This window comes from Lepidochelys olivacea (genome assembly GCF_965140295.1).
Source record: "Lepidochelys olivacea isolate rLepOli2 genome assembly, chromosome: 13".
NCBI lineage: Eukaryota > Metazoa > Chordata > Testudines > Cheloniidae > Lepidochelys > Lepidochelys olivacea.
In genome coordinates, this window is record NC_140423.1 from 33,619,232 (window position 1) to 33,639,914 (window position 20,683).

Genomic DNA, 20,683 nt, shown 5'->3' on the forward strand with positions numbered 1-20,683 from the left:
CAATATGACCACATCTGCATCTGGAGCTGGGGATGCTATTCCCAGCTTGTGTTCATGGACCCATGCTAGCTCTGCTTCAGATGGTGTGCTAAAAATAGTAGTGTAGCCCTACTGCAAGCTAAATATGAGTCAACCATGTAAAACAGTTGTAAAAAAAGGGAACATCATTCTGGGATGTATGAGCAGGACTGTTGTAAGCAAGACATGAGAAGTAATTCTTCCCCTCTACTTCATGCTGAGATGGCCTCAACTGGAGTATTGTGTCCAGTTCTGGGTGCCGCATTTCAGGAAATATGAGGACAAATTGGAGAAAATCCAGAGAAGAGCAACAAAAATGATTAAAGGTCTAGAAAACATGACCTGTGAGGGAAGATTGAAAAAATTGGGTTTGTTTAGTCTGGAAAAGAGAAGATGAGAGGGGACATGATAACAGTTTTCAAGTACATATGAGGTTGTTACAAGGAGAGGGAAGAAAAATTGTTCTTAACATCTGAGGATAGGACAAGTAGCAATGGGCTTACATAGCAGCAAGGGAGGTTTAGGCTGGACATTAGGAAAAACTTCCTAACTGTCAGGGTGGTTAAACACTGGAATTAGTTACCTAGGGAGGTTGTAGAATCTCTATCATTGGAGATTTTTAAGAGCAGGTTAGACAATAACCTGTCAGAAATGGTCTAGATAATACTTAGTCCTGCCATGAGTGCAGGGGACTGGATTAGATGACCTCTCGGTCCTTTCCAGTCCTATGATTGTATGCTAAGCTAGCCCCCCCCACCCCCCCCAAGTATGTACCCATGGGGTCTGGGTAGGTTTCTACTTGTGGCAGCTGGCCCATGCTGCTTCTTGCCACAGCCATGATTCCAAAGCTGCACTACTATTTCAGCATGCTACCTCAAGCAGGGATAGTATGAGTATGTCTGCACTAGCTGGGAATCACACCCCTTGCACCAAGTGTAGACATAGGCTATGTGATCATCCAATTAAAGTCTCTGTCATAATGCAAACACACCAAAAAGACCAGAATTCACGTTCCACAGGCAACTGATGTTTTCTCACTGCTGAGTTAGTTTTCAGAGTAACAGCCATGTTAGTCTGTCTTCGCAAAAAGAAAAGGAGTACTTGTGGCACCTTAGAGACTAACCAATTTATTTGAGCATGAGCTTTCGTGAGCTACAGCTCACTTCATCGGATGCATACTGTGGAAACTGCAGAAGACATTATATACACAGAGACCATGAAACAATGCCTCCTCCCACCCCACTCTCCTGCTGGTAATAGCTTATCTAAAGTGATCATCAAGTTGAGAGAACCTGGATTTGTGCAGGAAATGGCCCACCTTGATTATCATACACATTGTGAAGAGAGTGGTCACTTTGGATGGGCTATTACCAGTAGGAGAGTGAGTTTGTGTGTGTGTGGGGGGGGGGGGCGGAGGGTGAGAAAACCTGGATTTGTGCTGGAAATGGCCCAACTTGATGATCACTTTAGATAAGCTATTACCAGCAGGACAGCGGGGTGGGAGGAGGCATTGTTTCATGGTCTCTGTGTGTATATAATGTCTTCTGCAGTTTCCACAGTATGCATCCGATGAAATGAGCTGTAGCTCACGAAAGCTCATGCTCAAATAAATTGGTTAGTCTCTAAGGTGCCACAAGTCCTCCTTTTCTTTTTGCTGAGTTAGTGTTTCACTTTGCAACTTAAACAATGTTCATTCACATAAGTGTTGGGGTTTTTTTGCATTAATTCTGTTATGTTTACCTATAATAAACTGCCATTATATGTCATCATAATGAGCTTAACTCTGAGCACTGCTGCACAAGCTCCTACGACTTAAGCAATGGGGCTAATTATATTAGCTGATGGTAGTAGAAGGGATTTATCCAAGAGGCCAGGGTCATAGGTAGAAGAGTCCAGATGCTGGTTCTGGGACATGGCCAGCAGAGCCCAGCACAGACTCATAGATTTTGGATCTGTCTACACTACAATTAAAAACCAGTTGCTGGCCCATGCTAGCTGATTTGGGCTTGTGGGGCTTGGGATAAGGTGCTGATTTATTGCAATGTAGCTGTCCGGGCTTGGGCTGGAGCTTGAGCTCTAGGACCCTATGAGTTTAAAACTGCAAGCAACCTCTGCCCCATGCTGCAGAGGAAGGTGAAAAACTCCCAGGGCCTCTGCTAATCTAACATGGAGGAAAATTCCTTCCCAACCATAAACATGGTGACCAGTCTCTCTTTCTTTCCACCCCTCCACCCCCACCGCTCTGGCAGCTCCCAAGTATTCCAGTACCTCATGTGTCGCTTCTGCTGCTTCCAAGAGTCAGTAGTCAGCTCATATCCTCTGTAAACCAATCAACTGAAAACAGAATGAAAAAGATAAAATGGGGAGATTGAGAGAGGAGTGATAAAAGAAAAATATGAAATAGAAGAAAGAAAGATTTCATAATCTGGGAACACTGAGGTTTTGCATCTCTAGATAAAGATGTGTGAATCATTATAAGCTATTAAGTTCCATATCATATCTGGATAAACGGATTTCCTTTTGAATCTGAAATATAACTGTCAAGGTTCTTTCCCCACTCTGAACTCTAGGGTACAGATGTGGGGACCTGCATGAAAACCTCCTAAGCTTACGTTTACCAGCTTAGGTTAAAACTTCCCCAAGGTACAAATTAATTTTACCCTTTGTCCTTGGATTTCCACTGCCACCACCAAACTTTATCTGGGTTTACTGGGAAACGTAGTTTGGACACATCTTTCCCCCCAAAATCCTCCCAACCCTTGCACCCCACTTCCTGGGGAAGTTTTGGTGAAAATCCTCACCAATTTGCATAGGTGACCACAGACCCAAACCCTTGGATCTTAGAACAACGAAAAAGCATTCAGTTTCCTTACAAGAAGACTTTTAATAGAAGTAAAGGAATCACCTCCGTAAAATCAGGATGGTAGATACCTTACAGGGTAATTAGATTCAAAACATAGAGAATCCCTCTAGGCAAAACCTTAAGTTACAAAAAAGACACACAGACAGGGATAGTCATTCTATTCAGCACAGCTCTTTTCTCAGCCATTTAAAGAAATCATAATCTAACACATACCTAGCTAGATTACTTACTAAAAGTTCTAAGACTCAATTCCTGTTCTGTCCCCGGCAAAAGCATCATACAGACAGCCCCAGACCCTTTGTTTTTCTCCCTCCTCCCAGCTTTTGAAAGTATCTTGTCTCCTCATTGATCATTTTGGTCAGGTGCCAGCAAGGTTACCTTTAGCTTCTTAACCCTTTACAGGTGAGAGGATTTTTCCTCTGGCCAGGAGGGATTTTAAAGGGGTTTACCCTTCCCTTTATATTTATGACAATAACAATGGCATGGGATAAAGTCCACTGCGGGGGAGATTTCGGAGAGGATTGAACACTGGATGCTCAGCAAACCTTGAACCGTGTGCAAATGAGCCACCTTTTATCACAGTCACACTCTCTGTAACAACCAAACTGTCAGCAGGGACAGTGCCTTCCATCTGGGACATGATTCTTGTACCATCTGAGAATTTGAATTAGAAAATAAACAAGACCTATGTTTGCCAGAAAGATGGAAATTGACAATATTGTGAGGACTAGAGTTTGTTGAAAAGCATAAAGAAAAGCAACTGATTTGCAGAAGTTTTTATGAGCAGAACCACTCAATTTCAGTGAACAGTATTTGTGTAATGAAATAGTTCCTTGTGAGAGGATGAGAAACACCAAACACTAGTATGGTATGTAGAGGTTGTAGAAGCAAAGCATGTCAGCTGAGAACAAAGTTGTTGGAGGGATATTAATGGCCAAGTCTCATTAAAATGAATGACTTTCAGTGTGAGTTGGGTGCACAGGCCTCTTTGCAAATCCCAGACAAATATACTAAAATCAACGGGTAACATAATTGAAGTATAAGCATCTGAACAGAACTGAGGAAGACATAATCTGGCTCCAGAGCTCAGGGACTAGAGCATATTTCCAATTGTATTTAGTCATCCAAAGATGCAGATAGGCACCTGGTGGAATTTACACAATCACCTAAGTGAGTTAGGCACCTAACCCTCAGCTCACTTGATGAGGTGCTCTGTCCCCCTCTAGTGGAGGCTAGGTTTTGTGGAGAGGCTGATGTGTTGCAAAGGCCTTCCTCCACAGAACTGTATCTTTTAGCCAAGGCAGTAGGAGCTTATGCTTTACTATCCAGACATCCTAGATTTGATTCCTGATGCAGGTATATCCCGCTGAAAAAAATCAACATTTTTTGAGAAAGGCTAATCCTTAATAGAAAACATAAAAATGTAAGAATAAAAGGGACCTCAAGAGGTCATGAAGTCCATTTTATTTCCCCTTTCCCCACCATGCTGAGGCAGTATTAAGTCTACCTAGTATGTAAGGGACCAGTATGACTGCTCAGAGCTCAAGTATGAAACTGCAGAAAAACCTGAGAGTCTCTGGATTAAGTTTAGAAGTGTGAGCAACAAGGGTGATGTCGTGGTGGGAGTCTGCTATAGACCACCGGACCAGGACGATGAGGTGGATGAGGCTTTCTTCAGGCAACTCACAGAAGTTACTAGATTGCAGGTCCTGGTTCTCATGGGAGACTTCAATCATCCTGATATCTGCTGGGAGAGCAATACAGTGGTGCACAGACAATCCAGGAAGATTTTGGAAAGTGTAGGGGACAATTTCCTGGTGCAAGTGTTGGAGGAACCAACTAGGGGCAGAGCTCTTCTTGACCTGCTGCTCATAAACCAGGAAGAATTAGGAGGGGAAGCTAAAGTGGATGGGAACCTGGGAGGCAGTGACCATGAGATCGTCGAGTTCAGGATCCTGACACAGGGAAGAAAGGAAAGCAGCAGAATACGGACCCTGGACTTCAGAAAAGCAGACTTTGACAACTTCAGGAAACCGATGGGCAGGATCCTCTGGAAGAATAACATGAGGGGGAAAGGAGTCCAGGATAGCTGGCTGTATTTTAAAGAATCCTTATTGAGGTTACAGGGAAAAACCATCCCGATGTGTAGAAAGAACAGTAAATATGGCAGGCGACCAGCTTGGCTTAACAGTGAAATCCTTGCTGATCTTAAACACAAAAAAGAAGCTTACAAGAAATGGAAGATTGGACAAATGACCAGGGAAGAATATAAAAATATTGCTCGGGCATGGAGGAGTGAAATCGGGAAGGCCAAATCACACCTGGAGTTGCAGCTAGCAAGAGATGTTAAGAGTAACAAGAAGGGTTTCTTCAGGTATGTTAGCAAGAAGAAGAAAGTCAAGGAAAGTGTGGGTCCCTTACTGAATGAGGGCAGCAACCTACTGACAGAGGATGTGGAAAAAGCTAATGTACTCAATGATTTTTTTGCCTCTGTCTTCACGAACAAGGTCAGCTCCCAGACTACTACACTGGGCAGCACAGCATGGGGAGGAGGTGACCAGCCCTCTGTGGAGAAAGAAGTGGTTCGGGACTATTTAGAAAAGCTGGACGAGCACAAGTCCATGGGGCCGGATGCGCTGCATCCAAGAGTGCTAAAGGAGTCGGCGGATGTGATTGCAGAGCCATTGGCCATTATCTTTGAAAACTCATGGTGATCGGGGGAAGTCCAGGACAACTGGAAAAAGGCTAATGTAGTGCCCATCTTTAAAAAAGGGAAGAAGGAGGATCCTGGGAACTACAGGCCAGTCAGCCTCACCTCAGTCCCTGGAAAAATCATGGAGCAGGTGCTCAAGGAATCAATTCTGAAGCACTTGCATGAGAGGAAAGTGATCAGGAACAGTCAGCATGGATTCACCAAGGGCAAGTTATGCCTGACTAATCTAATTGCCTTCTATGAAGAGATAACTGCCGCTGTGGATGAGGGGAAATTAATGGACCTGTTGTTCCTTGACTTTAGCAAAGCTTTTGACACGGTCTCCCACAGTATTCTTGCCAGCAAATTAAAGAAGTATGGGCTGGATGAATGGACTATAAGGTGGATAGAAAGTTGGCTAGATTGTCAGGCTCAACGGGTAGTGATCAATGGCTCCATGTCTAGTTGGCAGCCGGTATCAAGTGGAGTGCCCAAGGGTCAGTCCTGGGGCTGGTTTTGTTCAATATCTTCATAAACGATCTGGAGGACGGTGTGGATTGCACCCTCAGCAAGTTTGCAGATGACACTAAACTGGGAGGAGAGGTAGATATGCTGGAGGGTAGGGATAGGATACAGAGGGCCCTAGACAAATGAGAGGATTGGGCCAAAAGAAGTCTGATGAGGTTCAACAAGGACAAGTGCAGAGTGCTGCACTTAGGATGGAAGAATCCCATATACTGCTACAGACTAGGGACCGAATGGCTAGGCAGCAGTTCTGCAGAAAAGGACCTGGGGTGACAGTGGACGAGAAGCTGGATATGAGTCAGCAGTGTGCCCTTGTTGCCAAGAAGGCCACTGGCATTTTGGGATGTATAAGTAGGGGCATTGCCAGCAGATCGAGGGACGTGATTGTTCCCCTATATTTGACATTGATGAGGCCTCATCTGGAGTACTGTGTCCAGTTTTGGGCCCCACACTACATGAAGGATGTGGAAAAATTGGAAAACGTCCAGCAGAAGGCAACAAAAATGATGAGGGGTCTGGAACACATGACTTATGAGGAGAGGCTGAGGGAACTGGGATTGTTTAGTCTGTGGAAGAGAAGAATGAGGGGGGACTCTCAGCTGTTTCAACTACCTGAAAGGAGGTTCCAAAGAGGATGGCTCTAGACTGTTCTCAGTGGTAGCAGATGACAGAACAAGGAGTAATGGTCTCAAGTTGCAGTGGGGGAGGTTTAGGTTGGATATTAGGAAAAACTTTTTCACTAGGAGGATGGTGAAACTCTGGAATGCGTTACCTAGGGAGGTGGTGGAATCTCCTTCTGTCAAGGTTCCTCCCCCACTCTGAACTCTAGGGTACAGATGTGGGGACCTGCATGAAAAACCTCCTAAGCTTATCTTTACCAGCTTAGGTCAAAACTTCCCCAAGGTAACAAATATTACCCCCGTTATCCTTGGAATGGCCGCTACCACCACCAAACTAATACTGGTTACTGGGGAAGAGCTGTTTGGACGCGTCCTTCCCCCCAAAATACTTCACAAAACCTTGCACCCCACTTCCTGGACAAGGTTTGGTAAAAAGCCTCACCAATTTGCATAGGTGACCACAGACCCAGACCCTTGGATCTTAAGAACAATGAACAATCCTCCCAACACTTGCACCCCCCCTTTCCTGGGAAATGTTGGATAAAAAGCCTCACCAATTTGCATAGGTGACCACAAACCCAAACCCTTGGATCTGAGAACAATGAAAAAGCATTCAGTGTTTTACAAGAAGACTTTTAATAAAAAATAGAAGTAAATAGAAATAAAGAAATCCCCCCTGTAAAATCAGGATGGTATATATCTTACAGGGTAATTAGATTAAAAAAACATAGAGAACCCCTCTAGGCAAAACCTTAAGTTACAAAAAAGATACACAGACAGAAATAGTTATTCTATTCAGCACAATTCTTTTCTCAGCCATTTAAAGAAATCATAATCTAACACATACCTAGCTAGATTACTTACTAAAAGTTCTAAGACTCCATTCCTGTTCTGTCCCCGGCCAAGACGACTACAGACAGACACACAAACCCTTTGTTTCTCTCCCTCCTCCCAGCTTTTGAAAGTATCTTGTCTCCTCATTGGTCATTTTGGTCAGGTGCCAGCGAGGTTACCTTTAGCTTCTTAACCCTTTACAGGTGAGAGGAGCTTTCCCCTGGCCAGGAGGGATTTCAAAGGGGTTTACCCTTCCCTTTATATTTATGACACGCCCCCCAAATCTCAGCTAGGGTGAAACACTGGCTGGGATTTCTTCCTGGAGCTCTAGGAAAACAGAGTTAATAAGACACATGCATCTCTAAATATACTACCAAGTACATAAAGACTAACAATATTTTCCACATCTCAAGGACGATTTTAACCAGTTGATTCTGGGAAACTTTCACGGGAGAGTGCATCAGCCACTTTGTTAGAAGCTCCTGAGATGTGTTGGATGTCGAAATCAAAATCTTGGAGAGCTAAACTCCACAGAAGAAGTTTTTTGTTAGTTTCTTTGACGGTGTGAAGCCACTTTAGTGCAGCATGGTCGGTTTGCAGGTGGAAACGCCGTCCCCAAACATATGGGCGTAGCTTTTCCAGAGCGTAGACAATGGCATAACATTCTTTTTCAGTGACTGACCAGTTGCTTTCCCTCTCAGACAGTTTTTTGCTGAGAAACACTACAGGGTGGAATTCTTGATCAGGTCCTTTCTGCATTAAAACTGCTCCCACACCACGCTCGGATGCATCTGTGGTTACTAGGAACGGTTTGTCAAAGTCTGGGGCCCTTAGTACAGGGTCAGACATGAGTGTCGCTTTAAGCTTGTTAAAGGCCTTCTGACACTTTCCGGTCCACTGAACAGCATTTGGCTGTTTCTTTTTGGTTAGGTCTGTCAGTGGGGCAGCGATTTGGCTGTAGTGCGGTACAAATCGTCTGTAATAACCGGCCAAGCCTAAGAAGGATTGAACCTGTTTCTTTGACTTTGGGACAGGCCACTTTTGGATAGCATCCACTTTGGCCTGTAGGGGGCTGATAGTTCCTTGACCCACCTGGTGTCCAAGGTAAGTCACTCTGTTTAGGCCTATTTGACACTTCTTAGCCTTAACAGTTAGTCCTGCCTCCCTTATGCGCTCAAGGACTTTTTGTAGATGTTCCAGGTGGTCTGCCCAGGAATCCGAAAATATGGCCACATCGTCAAGGTAGGCGACTGCATATTCTCCTAATCCCGCTAGGAGACCATCTACAAGTCTTTGGAAAGTGGCGGGTGCATTTCGCAGCCCGAAAGGGAGTACATTAAATTCATACAGCCCGAGATGTGTGATGAAGGCTGACCTTTCCTTGGCAGATTCATCTAGCGGTACCTGCCAGTACCCCTTGGTTAAGTCCAAGGTAGAGATGAACTGGGCCCTTCCCAGTTTCTCTAATAGTTCATCTGTGCGTGGCATGGGATAGTTGTCTGGGCGAGTTACAGCATTTAGCTTCCGGTAGTCCACGCAAAAACGTATTTCCCCATCTGGTTTGGGAACTAGAACCACTGGAGATGCCCATGCACTTTCAGAGGGGCGGATTACACCCATCTGTAACATATCCTGGATCTCCCGTTCTATAGCAGTTTTAGCTTGAGGAGACACCCGGTAAGGTTGGACCCTAATTGGGTGAGCATTACCTGTGTCAATGGAGTGGTATGCCCGTTCAGTCAGTCCTGGGGTGGCTGAGAACGTTGGCGCGTAGCTAGTGCACAGCTCCTGGATCTGCTGTCGCTGCATACGCCCAAGGGTCATGGAGAGGTTCACCTCTTCCACACCACCAGCACATTTCCCTTCGTAGTAGACACCTTCAGGCCACTCAGCGTCGTCTCCTCCCTGGGCTGTAAACTGACAAACCTTTAATTCTCTGGAATAAAAGGGCTTTAGAGAATTAATATGATACACCTTAGGCTTTCGGTTGGAGGTGGGGAATGCTATGAGATAATTAACAGCTCCCAGGCGCTCCTGGACCACGAATGGCCCTTCCCACGATGCTTCCATTTTATGGGCCTGGAGCGCCTTTAAGACCATGACCTGGTCTCCTACTTTGAAGGAACGCTCTCTGGCATGTTTATCATACCAGGCTTTTTGCTCTTTTTGAGCATCCTGTAAGTTTTCTCTAGCAAGGGCTAAAGAGGTTCGGAGGGTGTTTTGTAGGTTGGTTACAAAGTCCAGAATGTTAGTTCCTGGAGAAGGTGTAAATCCCTCCCATTGCTGCTTCACCAACTGCAATGGCCCCTTAACCTCACGGCCATATACAAGTTCAAATGGGGAAAACCCTAAACTGGGATGTGGTACAGCTCTGTAGGCAAAGAGCAACTGCTGCAATACTAGGTCCCAATCATTGGAGTGCTCATTTACGAATTTACGTATCATGGCCCCCAAAGTTCCATTAAACTTCTCCACCATGCCATTTGTTTGATGATGGTAAGGAGTGGCAACCAAGTGATTTACCCCATGAGCTTCCCAAAGGTTTTTCATAGTTCCTGCCAGGAAATTAGTCCCTGCATCTGTGAGGATGTCGGAGGGCCAACCTACCCTGGCAAAAATGTCTGCTAGTGCCTGGCACACACTTTTAGCCCTGGTGTTGCTTAGAGCTACTGCTTCCGGCCATCGGGTGGCAAAATCCATGAAAGTCAGTATGTACTGCTTTCCTCTGGGTGTCTTTTTCGGAAAAGGACCCAGAATATCCACAGCTACTCGCTGAAATGGAACTTCAATGATGGGGAGTGGCTGGAGAGGAGCTTTGACCTGGTCTTGGGGTTTTCCCACTCTTTGGCACACCTCACAAGACTGGACATAGGTAGAAACATCCTTGCCCATTCCCTCCCAGTGGAATGACCCCCCCAAACGGTCTTTGGTCCTGTTCACCCCAGCATGGCCACTAGGGTGATCATGGGCTAAGCTCAAGAGCTTGGCCCAGTATTTAGTTGGAACTACCAACTGTCTCTGAGGATGCCAGTCTTCCTGGTGTCCCCCAGAAAGAGTTTCCTTGTATAAAAGTCCTCTTTCTACAACAAACCTGGATCGATTAGAAGAGCTGAGAGGCGGTGGGTTGCTCCGTGCCGCCGTCCAAGCTCTCTGGAGGCTTTCATCTGCTTCCTGTTCGGTCTGGAACTGTTCCCTTGATGCTGGAGACATCAGTTCCTCATGGGATTGTGGACCTAGGCTTGGTCCCTCTGGAAGCGATATAGGGGATGGAGCTGTTTCTGTTGACTGTGAACCGCTCTCCGCTGGTGCGCTATGTTGGGATTCAGGCTCCAGCTGAGCCTCTTGTGTAGGGTTATCGGCTGCTGCCAGTTCAGGTTCGGTGGGGCCCTCTGGTGTTGAGGTTGCAAGTACTGGATTCAGTGCTGACACGGGGTCTGGTGTTGGTTGTTCGGCTGGTTCCGGTTCTGGGACTGGTTCCGTCTGGGTCTCTGGGACTGGATCCACTACTGCTGTTGCAGACATTGGCCTGGGGTCCAGGTCCATCACCTCTGACTGGGTCCTGATAGAAGTTTCCGGAACAGAGCTAGGCCTCACGGCTTGTTTAGCCTGGTTGCGGGTGACCATTCCCACCCTCTTGGCCTGCTTCACATGATTGGCCAAGTCTTCCCCCAACAGCATGGGGATGGGATAATCATCATAGACTGCAAAAGTCCACATTCCTGACCAGCCCTTGTACTGGACAGGCAACTTGGCTGTAGGCAAATTGAAAGAGTTGGACTTGAAGGGTTGAATCGTCACTTGGATCTCTGGGTTGATTAAATTGGGGTCCACTAAGGAAGCATGGATAGCTGACACTTGTGCTCCGGTGTCCCTCCACGCGGTGACCTTCTTCCCACCCACACTCACAGTTTCCCTCCGCTCCAAGGGTATCTGGGAGGTATCTGGGCCTGTGGACCTCTGGTGTGATTCCGGTGCAATGAACTGTAACCTGTTGGGGTTCTTGGGGCAGTTGGCCTTTACATGCCCCAGCTCGTTACATTTAAAACATCGTCCAGCTGACGGGTCACCGGGGCGAGGTGGGTTGCTGGAGAACGGGGTGGTGGGACGATAAGGGGTCTGGAGGGTTCTTTGGGAGGTAGGTGGGGCTTTGGGCAGCCCCCGGTAATAGGGTGTGGTCTGGGGTGGTCCCTTCTGGTCTCCGCTCCAACTGCGACCAGTTTTCTTCTTCTCTGCCACCTCCACCCATCTGGCTCCAATCTCTCCTGCCTCAATTACAGTTTTGGGTTTCCCATCTAGGATGTATCTTTCTATTTCCTCAGGAACACCCTCTAAGAATTGTTCCATTTGCATTAGGAAGGGCAAATTTACTGGAGATTCAACACTTGCTCCTGATATCCAGGCATCCCAATGTTTTACAATGTGGTAGGCATGTCGGGTAAATGACATGTCTGGTTTCCACCTTAGGGCTCTGAACCTCCGACGAGACTGCTCGGGTGTTATCCCCATTCTGACTCTCGCCTTGGATTTAAACAGTTCATACTTGTTCATGTGTTCTTTAGGCATTTCAGCTGCCACCTCAGCTAAGGGTCCACTGAGCTGCGGCCTCAGCTCTACCATGTATTGGTCAGTAGAGATGTTGTACCCAAGGCAGGCCCTTTCGAAGTTTTCTAAGAAGGCCTCAGTATCATCACCTGCCTTGTAGGTGGGGAACTTTCTGGGATGGGAAGTGGTACCTGGAGAAGGATTGCTAGGGTTTGTTGGTATATTCTGCTGGGCCTTTATCCTCTCCATCTCCTCCACATGCTTCCTCTCTTTTTCCTTCTCCTCCTCCTTCAGCCGCATGAGTTCTATCTGTCTTTCATGTTCCCTTTGTTTTTCCTCAGCCTGAAATTTGGCTAATTCCAGCTGTAGTCGAGCTGAGGATTTGGCCATTCTAACCTCTCTGTTTTTAACTAACTTTACACCCGAGGTTTAGAAATAAACAAACAAAACTTGGCTGTAAAATTTTGCTGTGCTGGAATAGAATACCTATTCTCTGATAGTGATTGTCAGCCTACAGAAAAAGACAATTCCCTTGTCTCTGCTCTGGGCCCAAATTAAAGCAAAAAACCTCCACTACTTGGAAACCTGCTTACCCAGCCCAAAGAAGAAAAAAAATTTCTTTTCAAACCTGTGCTCCTTGTAAAACAAAAAAAAAAATCAAAATCCTAAAAAAAACCCTGCCACTTTTGTCTCCAGGCAAATGGGTAGAGCACACACCCCCTATTTACTTTTAGGAAGAAAAGAAAAAAAAAAAAACCTCTGGGTTGGAAGACTGTGAATTTCCCTGCAGGAGTTAAGTACCCTGCCTCCAGGCAAGAAAACCTGCAATTCACAAGATAATCCCCTTTTGTCTCTGCTTGGCCACAAAGCAGAGAGAAACCAAGCTGCTTTCAGTTTCAAAGCTGCCTTCTGGACTTCCTAAAAATTCCTTTTTAAAATCTGTATTTCTAGTTCAAAAAATCTCAACTGGATCTCAAAATGATTTCAGGTTAATCCCACCACTGTGCCACCATGTCAAGGTTCCTCCCCCACTCTGAACTCTAGGGTACAGATGTGGGGACCTGCATGAAAAACCTCCTAAGCTTATCTTTACCAGCTTAGGTCAAAACTTCCCCAAGGTAACAAATATTACCCCCGTTATCCTTGGAATGGCCGCTACCACCACCAAACTAATACTGGTTACTGGGGAAGAGCTGTTTGGACGCGTCCTTCCCCCCAAAATACTTCACAAAACCTTGCACCCCACTTCCTGGACAAGGTTTGGTAAAAAGCCTCACCAATTTGCATAGGTGACCACAGACCCAGACCCTTGGATCTTAAGAACAATGAACAATCCTCCCAACACTTGCACCCCCCCTTTCCTGGGAAATGTTGGATAAAAAGCCTCACCAATTTGCATAGGTGACCACAAACCCAAACCCTTGGATCTGAGAACAATGAAAAAGCATTCAGTGTTTTACAAGAAGACTTTTAATAAAAAATAGAAGTAAATAGAAATAAAGAAATCCCCCCTGTAAAATCAGGATGGTATATATCTTACAGGGTAATTAGATTAAAAAAACATAGAGAACCCCTCTAGGCAAAACCTTAAGTTACAAAAAAGATACACAGACAGAAATAGTTATTCTATTCAGCACAATTCTTTTCTCAGCCATTTAAAGAAATCATAATCTAACACATACCTAGCTAGATTACTTACTAAAAGTTCTAAGACTCCATTCCTGTTCTGTCCCCGGCCAAGACGACTACAGACAGACACACAAACCCTTTGTTTCTCTCCCTCCTCCCAGCTTTTGAAAGTATCTTGTCTCCTCATTGGTCATTTTGGTCAGGTGCCAGCGAGGTTACCTTTAGCTTCTTAACCCTTTACAGGTGAGAGGAGCTTTCCCCTGGCCAGGAGGGATTTCAAAGGGGTTTACCCTTCCCTTTATATTTATGACACCTTCCTCAGAAGTTTTTAAGGTCAGGCTTGACGAAGCCCTGTCTGGGATGATTTAATTGGGGATTGGTCATGCTTTGAGCAGGGGGTGGAACTAGGTGACCTCCTGAGGTCCCTTCCAACCCTGATATTCTGTGATTCTATGATGAACCCATATAAGGTGTTTTTCTAACCTGTTTTTAGAAACATTCAAAGCCGGGGATTCCAAAACCTCCCTTGGTGCTTCTTCCAGAGCTTAACTAGCCTTATATTTTCCCCCTAATATCTCACCTAAATCTCCTTTCCTCCAAACTAAGCCAATTTCTTCTCATCCTACCTTCAGTGAAGGTGGTGAACAATTTAAAACTGTCCTTTTTATAACAAATGTTTATGTATTTAAAGACTGTGAACACAGCCCCCCTTCAGCCATCTCTTCTCTAGACTAAACATTCCCAGCTTTTTCAACCTTTCCTCGTCGGTCATGTTTTCCAAACTTCTTGTCATTTTTATTGCTCTCTTCTAGATTTTCTCAAATTTGATCACATCTTTCTTAAAGAGCACCAATGGATGCTGAGTTCTCACCAGTGCTGCGCAGAGTGGAGCAAGTCTCTCTTGTGTCTTACATGACTCCATACCATGAGATTTGCTTTTTTTTCTGCAGCATCACACTTTTGACTCTTATTCCATTTGTGATGCATTATAGCTCCGAGATTCTTTTCTGCAATACTACTGCCTAGCCTGCTATTCCCCATTCTGTACTTGTGCTTGTAATTTTTCCTTCCTAAGTGTAGCATTTTGCACTTTCTTTATTGCATTTTATCTTCCTGATTCCAGCCCCATTATCCCATTAAACAACATCATTTTGAATTTCAGTCCTCTCCTGCAAAGTGTTGCAGCCCCTTCCAGCTTAGTATCATCTGTAAATTTTATAACCATATCTTCATCCAAGTTGTTAATGGAAATAATGAATAGCACCAGTCTCCAGGACAGACTCCTGTGAATATGTCCTTCCAGTCAACCTCGTATACACACAGTAATTTCATCTAGACTCTATTTCCCTAGTTTAATTATCAGATTGTCATGAAAGACTGTTTCAAGAGATTTAATAACATCAAGATATGTCACATTTACTGCTTCCCCTATATCCATTAGGCCAACAACTCTATCAAATAAGGAAATTAGATTGGTTTGAGATGATTTGTTCGTGACAAATCTGTGTTTGCTGTTACTTATCACCTAGGTTCGATGACTAATTTTAGTTATATAGAAAATAAGTACTGAAACCCAAGAATTTCCCAATTAATGTTTGTCATAAAAATAAAGGGAAGGGTAAACACTGTTAAAATCCCTCCTGGCCAGAGAAAAAACCCTTTCACCTCTAAAGGGCTAAGAAGCTAGGATAACCTCGCTGGCACCTGACCAAAATGACCAATGAGGAGACAAGATACTTTCAAAAGCTGGGGGGAGGGAGAAACAAAGACTCTCTCTCTGTCTGTGTGATGCTTTTGCTGGGGACAGAACAGGAATGGTGTCTTAGAACTTAGTAAGTAATCTAGCTAGATATGCGTTAGATAAATGGCTGAGAAAAATAAGCTGTGCTGAATGGAATGTATATTCCTGTTTTTGTGTCTTTTTGTAACTAAAAGTTTTGCCTAGAGGGATTCTCTATGTTTTGAATCTAATTACCCTGTAAGGTATTTACCATCCTGATTTTACAGAGGGGATTCTTTTTACTTTTTCTTCGATTAAAATTCTTCTTTTAAGAAACTGAATGCTTTTTCATTGTTCTTAAGATCCAAGGGTTTGGGTCTGGGGTCACCTATGCAAATTGGTGAGGATTTTTATCAAGCCTTCCCCAGGAAAGGGGGTGTAGGGTTTGGGAAGGATTTTTGGGTGGAAAGACGTTTCCAAACAGACTCTTTCCTAATAATACCGGTTAGATGTTTGGTGGTGGCAGCGAAAGTCCAAAGGCAAAAGGTAAAATAGTTTGTACCTTGGGGAAGTTTTAACGTGATCTGGTAAAAGTAAGCTTAGGAGGTTTTCATGCAGGTCCCCACATCTGTACCCTAGAGTTCAGAGTGGGGAAGGAACCTTGACATGGTGGCAGAGCTGTGGGATTAACCTGAAATCATTTTGAGATCAATTTGAGATTTTTTGAACCAGAAGCACAGATTTTAAAAAGGATTTTTTTTCCTTTGGGCTGTTGGAAAGCAGTTTTAAACTGAAAGCAGTTAGAGGTTTTTTTTTTCTCTGCTTGGGGGCCAGAGCAGAGACAAAAGGGAATTGTCTTTTGTGAGCTGGAGTTTTCTCTACCTAAAGCCAGGGTAGTTAACCTCCTGCAGGGAAATTCACCAGTCTTCACAGACCTGAGAAGTTTCTTTTTTTTTTTTTTTTTAACCTAAGAGCAACTAGAGGGGTTTTCTGCCTATTTGCCTGGAGACAAAGGTGTTTTTTTTTTTTAAAGGATTTTTCTGTAGGCTGACAATCACTATCAGAGAACATAGGTATCCGGACAGCACAGCAAAATTTTACAAGCCAAGTTTATTTTTGTTTTCTTTCTAACTCTCAGATGTAAAGTTAGTTAAAAACAGAGAGGTTAGGATGACAGACTCCACAGTTCACCAAAAGCTGGAATTAGCCAGATTTGAGGCTGAGGAAAAACAAAAGGAACACGAAAGACAGATATAACTCATGCGGATGGAAATGGAGAAGAAGGAAAAAAAAAAGAGGAAGCATGCACTGGAGATGGAGAAGGCAAAGGCTCAGGAGAATATACTAACAAACCCTAGCAATGCTTCTCCAGGTACCACTTCCCATCCCAGAAAGTTCCCCACCCACAAGGCAGGTGATGATACCGAAGCCTTCTTAGAAAACTTTGAAAGGGCCTGTCTTGGGTACAGCATCTCTACAGACCAATACATGGTAGAGCTGAGGCCGCAACTCAGTGGACCCTTAGCTGAGGTGGTGGCTGAAATGCCTAAGGAACACATGAACCAGTATGAACTGTTTAAAATTAAGGCAAGAGTCAGAATGGGGATAACACCCGAGCATTCCTGTCAGCGGTTCAGAGCCCTAAAGTGGAAACCAGATGTGTCATTTACCCGACATGCCTACCACATTGTGAAACATTGGGATGCCTGGATATCAGGAGCAAGTGTTAAATCTCCAGAAGATTTGCCCTTCCTACTACAAATGGAGTAGTTCTTAGAGGGTGTTCCTGAGGAAATAGAAAGATACATCCTAGATGGGAAGCTCAAAACTGTAATCGAGGCAGGGGAGATTGGAGCCAAATGGGTGGAGATGGCAGAAATGAAAAAAAAATGGTCGCAGTTGGAATGGATACCAGAAAGGACAGCCTCAGACCACACCCTACTACCGGGGGCCACCCAAGGCCCCAACTACCCCCCAAGGAACACTCCAGCCACCTTTTCGTCATGCCACACCGTTCTCTAGCAACCCACCTCACCCCAGTGACCAGTCAGCTGGATGATGTTTTAAATGTAATGAGCCAGGGCATGTAAATGCCAACTGCCCCAAGAATCCCAACAGATTACAGTTCATTGCACCAGAATCACACCAGAGGTCCTCAGGCCCAGACACCTCCCAGATACCCTTGGAGCGGAGGGAAACTGTGAGTGTGGGTGGGAAGAAGGTCACTGCGTGGAGGGACATCAGAGCACAAGTGTTGGCTATCCATGCTTCCTTAGTGGACCCCAATTTAATCAACCCAGAGATCCAAGTGACGATTCAACCCTTCAAGTCCAACTCTTTCAATTTGCCTACAGCCAAGTTGCCTGTCCAGTACAAGGGCTGGTCAGGAACGTGGAATTTTGCAGTCTATGATGATTATCCCATCCCCATGCTGTTGGGGGAAGACTTGGCCAATCGTGTGAAGCCAGCAAAGACGGTGGGATTGGTCACCCGCAGCCAGGCGAAACAAGCCATGATGTCTAGCTCTGTTCCAGAAACTTCTACCAGGACCCGGTTAGAGGTGATGGACCCAGACCCCAGGCCAATGTCTGCAACAACAGTAGTAGATCCAGTCCCAGAGACCCAGACAGAGCCAGTCCCAGAACCGGAACCAACCGAACAACCAGCACCAGACCCATTGCCAGCACTGAATCCAATACTTGCAACCTCAACACCAGAGGGCCCCAGTGAAACTGAACCGGCAGCGGCCGATAACCCTACACAAGAAGCTCAGCTGGAGCCTGAACCCCAACATAGTGCCCTAGCTGAGAACGGTTCACAGTCCACGGAAGTAGCCCCATCCCTGTACATCGCTTCCAAAGGGACCAAGCCTAGGTCCACAATCCCATGAGGAACTGATGTCTCCAGCATCAAGGGAACAGTTCCAGGCTGAATAGGAAGCAGATGAAAGCCTCCAGAGCGCTTGGATGGCGGCACAGCACCTGCCACCTCTCAACTCTTCTAATCGATCCAGGTTTGTTGTAGAAAGAGGACTTTTATACAAGGAAACTCTTTCTGGTGGACACCAGGAAGACTGGCATCCTCAGAGACAGTTGGTAGTTCCAACTAAATACCGGGCCAGGCTCTTGAGCTTAGCCCACGATCACCCTAGTGGCCATGCTGGGGTGAACAGGACCAAAGACCGGCTGGGGAGATCATTCCACTGGGAGGGAATGGGCAAGAATGTTTCTACCTATGTCCGGTCTTGTGAGGTATGCCAAAAAATGGGAAAACCCCAAGACCAGGTCAAAGCCCCTCTCCAGCCACTCCCCATCATTGAAGTTCCATTTCAGCGAGTAGCTGTGGATAGTCTGGGTCCTTTTCCGAAAAAGACACCCAGAGGAAAGCAGTACATACTGACTTTCATGGATTTTGCCACCCGATGGCCGGAAGCAGTAGGTCTAAGAAACACCAGGGCTAAAAGTGTGTGCCAGGCAGTAGCAGACATTTTTGCCAGGGTAGGTGGGCCCGCCGACATCCTCACAGATGCAGGAACTAATTTCCTGGCAGGAACTATGGAAAGCCTTTGGAAAGCTCATGGGGTAAATCAGTTGGTTGCCACTCCTTACCACCATCAAACAAATGGCATGGTGGAGAAGTTTAATGGAACTTTGGGGGCCATGATACGTAAATTCATAAATGAGCACTCCAATGATTGGGACCTAGTGTTGCAGCAGTTGCTCTTTGCCTATGGACCTGTACCCCATCCCAGTTTAGGGTTTTCACCATTTGAACTTGTATATGGCTGCCAGGTTAAGGGGCCATTACAGTTGGTGAAGCAGCAATGGGAGGGATTTACACCTTCTCCAGGAACTAACATTCTGGACTTTGTAACCAAACTACAAAACACCCTCCAAACCTCTCTAGCCGTTCCTAAAGATAACCTACAGGATGCTCAAAAAGAGCAAAAAGCGTGGTATGATAAACATGCCAGAGAGCGTTCCTTCAAAGTAGGGGACCAGGTCATAGTCTTAAAGGCGCTCCAGGCCCATAAAATGGAAGCATCGTGGGAAGGGCCATTCACGGTCCAGGAGCGCCTGGGAGCTGTTAATTATCTCATAGCATTCCCCACCTCCAACCGAAAGCCTAAGGTGTACCATATTAATTCTCTGAAGCCATTTTATTCCAGAGAATTAAAGGTTTGTCAGTTTACAGCCCAGAGAGGAGATGACGCTGAGTGGCCTGAAGGTGTCTACTATGTAGGGAAAAGCGATGGTGGCGTGGAAGAGGTCAACCGCTCCATGACCCTTGGGGGTCTGCAGCGACAGCAGATCAAGGAGCTGTGCACTAGCTATGCTCCAACATTCTCAGCCACCCCAGGACTGACTGAACGGGCATACCACTCCATTGACACAGATAATGCTCACCCAATTAAAGTCCGACCTTACCGGGTGTCTCCTCAAGCTAAAACTGCTATAGAACGGGAGATCCAGGATATGTTACAGATGGGTGTAATCCGCCCCTCTGGAAGTGCATGGGCATCTCCAGTGGTTCTAGTTCCCAAACCAGATGGGGAGATACGTTTTTGCATGGACTACTGTAAGCTAAATGCTGTAACTCGCCCAGACAACTATCCAATGCCACACACAGATGAACTATAAGAGAAACTGGGACGGGCCCAGTTCATCTCTACCTTGGACTTAACCAAGGGGTACTGGCAGGTACCACTAGATGAATCCGCCAAGGAAAGGTCAGCCTTCATCACACATGTTGGGCTGTGTAAATTAATGTGCTCCCTTTCGGGCTGTGGAATGCACCCACCACCTTCCCAAAACTTGTAGATGGTCTCCTAGCAGGATTGGGAGAATATACAGTCTCCTACCTTGACGATGTGGCCATATTTTTGGATTCCTGGGCAGAACACCTGGAACATCTACAAAAAATCTTTGAGCACATAAGGGAGGCAGGACTAACTATTAAGGCTAAGAAGTGTCAAATAGGCCTAAACAGAGTGACTTACTTTGGACACCAGGTGGGTCAAGGAACTATCAACCCCCTACAGGCCAAAGTGGATGCTTTCCAAAAGTGACCTGTCCCAAAGTCAAAGAAACAGGTTCAATCCTTCTTAGGCTTGGCCGGATATTAGAGGCAATTTGTACCGCAATACAGCCAAATCGCCGCCCCACTGACAGACCCAACCAAAAAGAAAGAGTCAAATGCCTTTCAGTGGACTGAAGAGTGTCAGAAGGCCTTTAACCAGC

The 20,683-nt window shown here is 45.6% G+C and overlaps 1 pseudogene across 1 annotated transcript in view; it reads right to left on the reverse strand.

Moving 5' to 3' along the window:
* The window catches only part of LOC311529440 (olfactory receptor 6F1-like), a 206,598-nt pseudogene that overhangs the window by 136,746 nt on the left and 49,169 nt on the right, over positions 1-20,683 (reverse strand). The window lies entirely within an intron of this gene.